The following is a 10,799-nucleotide window of genomic DNA, read 5'->3' as shown; positions in this document are numbered from 1 at the left end:
GACTAGTAAATAAGGGTGGATAAAACATGGACTGAATACATTTTGAACAATCTTGAAGGTTCATGGAGAGAAAACAAAAGTGATTGCATTTTAGGAAGGAAATATATGATGAGATGTGAATTTTGAACACATCTATGAATTTATGAAAATATATTCTGTAGGTTACTTTTGAACTTTTTATGGAAAGCAATGGTGTATATGCAAAATATTTAATTTTACAAATTTCTCTTGGAAGTGTTTGGCCAAAGAGCTAACATTGACAGACTTTTAAAGACAGAGTGGACTAATTCTCCTGTGGAATTTACATTAGCAGCTTTTCATGTGTTTTCAACTAACATTCTGCTTACTCTTTGGCTTAGATGTGAGACACAGTATAAGCAGTTTATTCGTTTGTTCAGTAGCTTACTCAGATTTTAAACAACAAACAAACAAACAAACATATGGAGAGACTAATAACTGTACCAGGAACTTCATATTACGATTATTCATGCAGGCAAATACTTACTGAGCACTTCTGTGTACCATTAAAACAGTAAATTAGAATGTACTGGGAATATAAACATATATAAAGATCTTTTTCTCCCTTTAATGTCTTTCATTCTTTCTTTGAATTTTAAAACTTTTATGTATAAGGATGAAATATAGATAAAGAAATATAATTTACAAAATTGGTTGGATATAGATATCAACTCCACATAAATAAATGAGAACATACAGAAACAATCAATGGTCCTTAAAGTATAAATCTTGGCTATAGTAATGTCTCAGAGGTAAAAAGGTCAGGTTGCTTTTCTAGAGAACTTAGGTTCAATCTCCAGCATCCACACTACAGTTCACAACAAAAAATTTAAATTAAAATAAAAAAAAACAATAGATGTACATGTCCCTATGTATGTTTAGAGATGTTTACAGTTAACACTCTTGATTGGACAATGATAAGCAATTCATAAGAAGCATGGAATAGTCTCTCTCTTTCCAGTCTTTATGTCCCTCTTCTAGAAGGTGGTAGAGCAACAAATGGGATATAACCCTCCCTACCTTACTGATTCCGGTGTCATTTGGCGAAGGATGACAATCTATTTTGGGATAGTTTGATTCTTAAGCCTCCTTGTGAGTTCCAAGTGTACTTTTAACTGGGATTACTGATTCTGTTGCTACAGACCCCTTCTGACTTTTAAAGAAGTGTTTAATTCTGAAAAGTGGATTTTTAATAATCTGTTGCTTTCTCCTCATGACTAGCACAGATCATATTGGTTTTACAGAGTAGCGTGTTCACTAGTACTTTAGTTGTCCTGAAGTCAAACATGGGAAGGGAACTCCCACTGAATTGTAAATGCCTGGAGTCCCCAGAGTGTGGATCATTGTGCTTCTGCAAGCAGTCAGTCATTTTTCATTAAGCAGTGATTTGATTAGATAAAAATAAAAGTTGCTTGAGCATTCATTTTTGCATAAGTGCATAACAAATTTATGCAAATTCCTGTGCCACTAATCTGCATGGAAAGTATGAAAGTATGATTACTAAGCCATGTGCACCTGTATTGAAATTTAATCAGGTGCAAATATTAATGGAAAGAATAAAGCTTTTAACAAAAGTCACAGCTGTTTGAGGTGTGTAACATACTGCAAAGAGAGCTTTAGTTTATTAATGATAAATTTGGTGTTTTCAAACTAAATTATATCTTTTAAAATAGAAATTCCAAAACAAGACAATTCTTTCATTATACAGGAAACACAAAGAAAAGAAACTGGACCAAATAATTTTGCTGACTTTATAGTCAACACATGCCAGAGCTATTTGCAATATATAAACTAAGAGATTCTTATGGATAATTTTATTCTCAATGACAAATAGCATAGTTTTAGACATAGAGTGGATATTTGACGTGTACCTAGCATAAGGTGTAGCATATAGTAGCTGCTTGATAAATGTCATTTTTTTCTTTTTTAAAAAAGATTTATTTACTTTTATTTTATGTAGATTGGTGTTTTGACTACATGTATACCTGTGAAGGTGCCAGATCCCTTGATTTGGAGCTACAGAGAGTTTTGAACTGCTGTATGGGTGCTGGAAATTGAACCAGGTTCCATCTGGAAGTGTAGTCAGTGATCTTATCCAGTGAGCCATCTCTCCAGTCAGCCCAAAGTTCTGTATTTGTTTGTTTTCGTTTTGCTCCCATTTATTTGTTATGTACTCAGAGTTTGAATCAGAGCTGATTCACTTCCCCCTGACCCCAAGAGAGAAAGCCAGCAAGCAGAGTCCAAGGACAACTTAGGGAAACTGTAAGGGCTCCAGAGCCAAGAGAAAGACCCACAGACTCTGTTCTCGCTTCTAGAAAGTTTATCTGGCTTCAGACATGGTGTGGAGGGCTCCTATCAGGTGGTCTCAGATACAGCAACATGAGACAGAAAGAGGAGGAGAAGAAACAAAATATGACTTGTTGCTGGAAGAAGACATTCTGTGTACTGCATGGCTGTTTGCCCCTAACTGTGACTATAGGCAAAATGAGAAAAACATTGCTAGGCTGACGCCTGTGGGTCGAGTAAACATGCCTCAGTAGGCATGGTTGATGATGTAGAGAGACTGTATCACTGCCTTCTTATCTGTCCTGGGCTGCAAACCTGTTTATCTATGTCTGCTTGATTAACTCCTCAGTAGCAGCCTTAGCATTGTCACTTTGTCCTCCTTAGGCATTGAGTGCAGATACCTCTAGGGCACATCCATAGGAAAAGTTGAGGGCCCAGGGCCAGGAAAGTGGGCAGCAATTGATGGCATTGCAGTTGAGTGATGCCTCCACTTCACTTTGACCCCTGACATGAAAGTCACCCCTGCAACAGCTGGGGCCACAGTATGATGTAGGGCAGTGACAATTGCCATGGTGGTCTCTTCTGGGCTATATTTGGTAAGACAGGCATGGCCATGGCTCAATATTTTAGGACTGAGCAAAGTCCATTCCAGGTATACATGGTGGTCACACAAGACATTGTACACAGGAAACAGGACCTTCTCTGTAACATACTAGCAACGTTTGAGGTCATGGTATCTATCACACAAGATCTCATAATCCATAATAGGCAAAATACCATTTTTCTGGCAGAAGCTAGCATAGGGGGCCAGCACATTGGCATTCTCCAGAATGGCCAGTGCTAAGAGAGTGTGATCACTGTGCCATTTGGCAAAATTTGCACCATCCTTTTTCTACTATTCACAAAATTCCAATTGTTCATCCAGCCCCTGAGTGCTGATTTACCCATCAGTCCCAGCTAGAGACAATAAACCTATGTCAACTTTGGTGCTTACAAGAATGTCTTTATCCTAGATGGTCCAGCCAGAGGGGACACTATTAAAAACTTTCTGGTATAATGTCTCATGGAAGAAGATGACACAAACAATGTACTTTCAGACAGCCATCAGCATTGAATAGGATCTGGAGGTACAACCAGAAATTCTCATCAGTGTGCTTCAGTCCAAATAGGTTCAGTCTTTAGACCATGCTTCTTATTGGTTAATCTACTGCCAAAACACCTTTGTCTGGGGCTGTGTTCCATAGAGACAACTCCTGTTTCTGCTCAATAGAAAGATCAGGATACATGTGGTTCAGGGTGACACCTGACTGTACTCAGCCATTTAACAGAAGGAGACACAGGTATAGCTTTTTTTTTTTCTTTTCGGTTAGCAGAAACCATGCCCCAAATTATTTTTTTTACTTTAATTTTAAATCCCATTTTTATATTAATCATAATTTATTCACTTTGTATCCCAACTGTAACCCCATCACTGGTTCCATCCCTATCCTACCCTCCCTCCCTCATTTCCTCTCATACCACTCTCCAAGTCCACTAAGAAGGGAGGTCCTCCTCACCTTCCATCTGAACCTAGCCTATCAGGTCTCATCAGGACTGGTTGCATTGTCTTCCTCTGTGAACTGGGAAGGCTGCTCCCCCATCAAGGGAAGGTGATCAGAGACTCAGCCACTGAGTCCATGTCAGAGAGAGTCTCTTTTCCCCTTACTAGGGTACCTACCTGGATACTGAGCTGCCATGGCCTACATATATGCAGGGGTTCTAGGTTATTGCTATGCATGGTCAGTGGCTGGAATATAAGTCTCAGAAAAGAACCCTGGGCCCAGATTTTTTTTTGGTTCTGTTGCTCCCCTTGTGGAGCTCATGTCCCGTTCAGGTCTTTCTATTTCCCCCTTCTTTCATAAGATTCCCTGCACTCTGCCCAAAGTTTGGTTAAGAGTCTCAGCATCTGCTGGGTACTCTACACAGCTGGGTAGAGCCTTTCAGAGGCCCTCTGTGGTAGGCTCTTTCCTGTTTCTTGTTTTCTCCCTCTTCCGATGTCCTCCCCTTTTGCCTTTTTTTGAGTGAGAATAGATTATCTTACCCAGGGTCTTCCTTGCTTAGCTTCTTTAGATGTATAGATTTTAGTATGTTTACTCTATACCATATGTCTAATATCCACTTATAAGTGAGTATATACCATGTTTTCTTCCTGCTTCTGGGATATCTAATTCAGGATGATCATACAGTTTACTTGCAAATGTCATGATTTCCTTGTTTTTAATTTCTGAGTAGTATTCCATTGTATAAATGTACCACGATTTCTGAATCCATTCCTCAGTTGAGGGACATCTGGGTTGTTTCCAGATTCTGGTCATTACGAATAAAGCTGCTATGATTATGGTTGAGCAAATGTCCTTGTTGTGTTCTTGAGCATACTTTAGATATATGCCTAGGAGTGGTATAGCTGGATCTTGAGAAAGCACTATTCCTAATTGTCTGAGAAAAAACCAGATTGATTTCCGAAGTGGTTGTACAAGTTTACATTCCCACCAGCACTGGTGGAAATTCCATTTTCTCCACATCCTCTCCAGCATGTATTGTCCTTGAGATTTTGATCTTAGCCATTCTGATGAGTGTAAGGTGAAATCTCAGGGTTGTTTTGATGTGAATTTCCCTGATGACTAAGGACATTGAGCATTTCTTTATGTGTTTCTCTGCCATTCGATATTCCTCTACAGAAAATTCTGTTTATCTCTGTATTCCATTTTTTAATTGCATTACTTGATTTGTTGCTTTTTAACTTCATGAGTTCTTATATATTCTGGATATCAGCCCTCTGTCAGATACAGGTTTGGTGAACATCCTTTCCCAGTCTGCAGGTTGTCATTTAGTTCTGGTGACAGTGTCGTTTGCTTTATGGAAACTTTTCAGTTTCATGAGGTCCCATTTGGAATGTTGATCCTAGATCATGTGTTGTTAGTGTTCTTTTCAGGGAGTTCGTCCTGTGCAAATAAGATCAAGGCTTTTCCTCACTTTTTCTTTTAACAGATTTAGTGTGTCTGGATATGTTGAGATCTCTGTGTTACACTTGGATTTAGTTTTGTTCAGGGTGATACATTTTGCATTTTTCTACATGTACATATTCAGTTAGAAGAGCACCATTTATTGAGGATGCTATCTTTTTTTTTTTTTTTTCAATTGAATGGTTTTGGCTTCTTTGTCAAAAAACAAGTATCCATAGGTGTGTGGGCTTATGTCTGGGTCTCCTATCTGATTCCATTGATCCAACATACTTTTTCTGTGCCAGTACCATGCAGTTTTTATTACTATGACTCTGTAGTGCAGCTTGAGATCAGGGATGGAGATACCTCCAGGTGATCTCTTGTTGTACAGATTTGGCGATTCTGGGTTTTTTGTTTTTCCATTTGAAGTTGAGAATTGTTCTTTCAAGGTATGTAAAGAATTGTGTTGGTAACTCTATTGAATCTGTTGATTGCTTTTGGCAGAATGGCAGTTTTCACTAAGTTAATCCTACCGATCCATGAGCATGGGAGATCTTTCTATCTTCTGATATCTTCTTCAATTTCATCCCTCAGAGACTTGAAGTTTTCAAACAGGTCTTCCACTTGTTTGGTTAGAATTACACTAACGTAATTTATGTTATCACTGACTATTGTGAATGGTGTAGTTTCCCTACACCATTTCTTCTTTTTATCTTTTTTTTATTAATTACACTTTACTCATTTTTGTATCCTCCCATAAGTCCCTCCCTCCTCCCCTCCCGATCCCACTCTTCCTCCCTTCTTCATGCATGCCCCTCCCCAGGTCCACTAAAAGGGGAGGTTCTCCTCTCCTTCTTTCTGATCTTAGTCTATCAGATCTCATCAGGAGTGGCTGCATTGTCATCTTCTGTGTCCTGATAAGGCTGCTCCCCCCTCAGAGGGAGGTGATCAAAGAGCAGGCTAATCAGATTATGTCAGAGGCAGTCCCTCTTCCCATTACTATGTAACCGACTTGGACACTAAACTGCCATGGGCTACATCTGTGCAAGGATTCTAGGTTATCTCCATGCATGGTACATGGTTGTAGTATGAGTCTCTGGCAAGACCCCTGTGTTCAAACTTTCTGGTTCTGTTGCTCTTCTTGTGGAGTTCCTGTCCTCTCCAGATCTTACTATTTCCCACTTCTTACATAAGATTCCATGCACACTGCCCAACAGTTAGCCATAAATCTCAGCGTCTGCTTTGATAGTCTGCAGGGCAGAGCCTTTCAGAGGCCCTCTGTGGCAGGTTCCTAAATTGTTTCCTGTTTTCTTCTTCTTCTGATGTCCTTCCTCTTTGCCTTTCGGGATGGGGATTGAGCATTTTAGTCATTGTCCTCTCTCTGGATTAGTTTCTTTAGATGTACATATTTTAGTAGGTTAATCCTATATTACATGTCTATATGAGTGAGTATATACCGTGTGTGTCTTTCTGCTTCTGGGAGAGCTCACTCAGGATGATCCTTTCCAGGTCCCACCATTTACCTGCAAATTTCATGATTTCCTTATTTTCCATTGTGTAGATGTACCACAATTACTGCATCCATTCTTCAGTTGAGGGGCAACTAGGCTGTTTCCAGTTTCTGGATATTACAAATCAAGCTGGTACAAACATGGTTGAGCAAATGTCCTTGTTGTGTACTTGAGATACTTTTGGATATATGCCTAGGAGTGGTATGGCTGGATCTTGAGGAAGCGCTATTTCTAGTTGTCTGAGAAAGCGCCAGATTGATTTCCAAAGTGGTTGTACCAGTTTACATTCCCACCAGCAGTGGAGGAGGGTTCCCCTTCCTCCACAGCCTCTCCAACATTTGTTGTCACTTGAGTTTTTTATCTTAGCCATTCTCATGGGTGTAAGGTGAAATCTCAGGGTTGTTTTTATTTGCATTTCCCTGATGAGTAAGGATGTTGAACATTTCTTTAAGTGTTTCTCTGCCATTCAATATTCCTCTACAGATAATTCTCTGTTTAGCTCTGTTCCCAATTTTTTAATTGGATTACTTGGTTTGTTGATTTTCAGCTTATTTAGTTCTTTATATATACTGGATATTAGCCCTCTGTCATATAAAGGTTTTGTGAATATTCTTTCTCAATCTGTAGGCAGTCATTTTGTTTTGATGACTGTGTCCTTTGCTTTACAGAAGCTTTTCAGTTTCATGAGGTCCCATTTATTGATTGTTGCTCTTAGAACCTGTGCTGTTGGTGTTCTGTTCAGGAACATATCCAGGAGCATGGGAGATCTTTCCATCTTCTGATATCTTCTTCAATTCTTTTCCCAGAGACCTGAAGTGGTTTTCAAACAGGTCTTTCACTTGTTTGTTTAGAGTCACACTAAGGTACTTTATGTTATTACTGACTATTGTGAAGGGTGTAGTTTCCCTAATTTTTTTCTTGGACGCTTTGTCTTCTGTATACAGGAAGGCTATTGATTTTTTTTTGAGTTAATTTTGTATCCAGCCATTTTGCTGAAGGTGTTTATCAGCTCAAGGAGTTCTCTCCTTGTATTTTTGTACTCTATCATATCATCTGCAAATAGTGACACTTTGATTTCTTCCCTTTTGATTTGTATTCCCTGCATTTCCTTTAGTTGTCTTATCACTCTAGCTAGGACTTCAAGTACTGTGTTGAAATGATGCAGAGAGTGGGCAGCCTAGCCTAGCCCCTGATTTCAGTCGGATTGCTTTAAGTTTCTCTCCATTTAGTTTGTTGTTGACTCTAGGCTTGCTGTATATTGCCTTTACTATGTTTAGGTATGTACTTTTTATCTTTCATCTCTCTGAGACTTTAAAAATGAATGGCTGTTGGACTTTGTCAAATGCTTTTTTGGCATCTAAGGAGATAATCATGTGGTTTGTCTTCTTCAATTTGTTTATATGGTGGATTACGTTGATTGATTTCCATATATTATACCTCCCCCGCATGCCTGGAATGAAGCCTACTTGATCATGGTGGATGATATCTTTTATGTGTTCTTGGATTCAGTTTGTGAATATTTTATTGATCATTTTTGCATCAATATTCATTAAAGAGATAGGTTTGAAGTTCTCTTTTTTGTTGGGTCTTTGTATGGTTTATGTATCAAGGTAACTGTGGCTTCATAGAGTGAGTTTGGTAATGTTCCTCCTGTTTCTATTTTGTGGAATAGTTTGAAGAGAATTGGAGTTAGCTCTTCTTTGAAGGTCTGGTAGAAATTTCAGCTGAAACCATCTGGCCCTGCCCTATTTTTGGAAGGGAAACTTTTCTTGACTGCTTCTAGTTCCTTGGAAGATATAGGACTATCCAATCTATTTACCTGACCTTGATTATTTTTGGAAACAGAATCTATGAGGAAAAATTTCCATTCCATTTAGATATTCAAATTTTGTGGCATAAGTGCTTTTGTAGCAAGACCTAATGATTATTTGGATTTCCTCAGTGTCTGTGGTTATGTCCACATTTTCATTTTTGATTTTTCTGATTTGGATATTTTCTCTCTGCCTTTTAGTTAGTTTGGCTAAGGGTTTGTCTATCTTGTTGATTTTCTCAAATAGTTAGCTCTTGGTCTCATTTTTTTTTTGTATTGTTTTCTTTGTTTCCAATTCATTGATTTCAGCTCTGAGTTTGCTTATTTCCAATTGTCTATTCTTTTTGGGTGTGACTGCTTCTTTTATTTTTCCCCGAGGGCTTTTAAGTGTGACATTAAGTTGCTTGTACGAGATGTCTCCAACTTCTTTCTGGAGGTACTTAATGCTGTGAACTTTCCTATTAGCACTGCTTTCATTGTGTCCCATAAGTTTGGATATGTTTTACTTTCATTTTCATTGTATTTTAGGAAGTCTCTAATTTGTTTTTCATTTCTTCCCTCACCATGCTATCTTTGAGTAGAGAGTTGTTTAGTTTCCATGTATATATAGGCTTTCTGTTATTTCTGTTATTGTTGAGGTCTAGATTTAGGCCATGTTGGTCTGATACAATACAAGAGATTATTTCAATCTTCTTATATCTGTTGAGACTTGATTTGTGCCCTACTATATGGTCAATTGTTGATAAGGTTAGATGATGCTGAAAAGAAGGGATACTGTTTTAAGTTTAGATGAAGAGTTCTGTAGACATCTATTAGATCCATTTGATTTAGGACCTCTTTTAGTGTCATTATTTCCCTATTTAGCTTCTGTCTAGATGATCTGAACCTTGGTGAGAGTAGAATGTTGAAGTCTCCCACTATTAAGGTATTTGGATCAATGTGTAACTTAAGCTTTAATAATGTTTAATTTACCATTGTAGGTGCTCTTTTATTTGGGGGATAGATGCTCAGGTTTGTGATGTCTTTCTGGTGGATCTCTCCTTTGATAAGAATGAAGTGCCCTCCTCATCTTTTTGATTAATTTTGATTGAAAGTCTATTTTATTAGATATTAGGATAGCTACCCCAGCTTGTTTTCTGGCTCTATTTCCTTAAAACACATTTTCCAGCCTTCTACTCTGAGGTAGTGTTTATCTCTGCTGTAGAGGTATGTTTATTGGAAGCAGCAGAATGTTGGATACTGCTTCTGCAACCATTCTGTTAGTCTGTGACTTTGGAGATTTGAGTCTATTGATGTTGTTAGATAATAGTGATCAATGAATGTTAATTCCTTTTATTGTGGAGTTGGTGGTGTTACTGTGTTTCAATGCTTTTTTTTTCTTTTAATTTTTTTGTTATAAACTTATCTATATCTTGTGTTTTCTTAGGTATAATTTTTGTTGGTTTGGAGTTTTCCTTCTGGTATCTTCTGTAGGGCTGGGGTGCTGTGTAGATATTGTTTAAGTTTAGTTTTCTTGTGGAATATTTTGTTTTCTCATCTACGTTGATTGAAAGCTTTGCAGGGTATAGTAACCTATGTTGGTATTTGTGGTCTCTTAGAGACTGCATGACATGTGCCCAGGTCCTTCTGGCTTTCATAGTTTCTGTTGAGAAGTTGGATGTGATTCTGATAGGTCTACCATTATATGTTCCTTGAACTTTTTCCCATGTTACTTTTAATATTTTTCTTTTTTTCTGTAGATTTATGTTTTGACTATTATGTGAAGTGAGGAGTTTCTTTTCTTGTCTTGTCTATTTGGTATTCTGTAGGCCTCTTGTATGTTTATGGACATCTCTGTCTTTAACTTGGGAAAATTTTCTTCTATGATTTTTTTTGAAAATATTTTCTTGACCTTGGAGCCTGAAATCTTCTTTTCAGTCTGTTATTCTTAGATTTTGTCTTTTCATGGTGTCCTTGATTTCTTGGATGTTTTGTGTTTGGCACTTTTCTGATTTTACTTTTTCTTTGAGAGATGTATCAATTTCTGCTGTCTTCTGCACCAGAGATTCTTCTATCTCGTGTATTCTATTGGTGATGCTTACCTTTGTGGTTACCAATTTTTTTTTCTAATTTCTCCAGCTCCAGGGTTTTTTCTGTTTGTGTTTTCTTTATTGATTCTAATTCTGTTTTTATGTTGTGCACCATTTCCTTCAT

At 37.8% G+C, this 10,799-nt stretch overlaps 1 pseudogene; it reads right to left on the bottom strand.

Moving 5' to 3' along the window:
* Positions 1 to 2,627: 2,627 nt before the first annotated feature.
* The window catches only part of LOC129676772 (fructose-bisphosphate aldolase C-like), a 116,562-nt pseudogene continuing 108,390 nt past the window's right edge, over positions 2,628 to 10,799 (bottom strand).

Source organism: Psammomys obesus, unplaced genomic scaffold, assembly GCF_907164565.1.
Source record: "Psammomys obesus unplaced genomic scaffold, mPsaObe1.curated_primary_1811, whole genome shotgun sequence".
Classification (NCBI taxonomy): domain Eukaryota; kingdom Metazoa; phylum Chordata; class Mammalia; order Rodentia; family Muridae; genus Psammomys; species Psammomys obesus.
The sequence above is the reverse complement of the archived record's forward strand: the minus strand, read 5'-3'. Positions and strand labels throughout refer to the sequence as shown.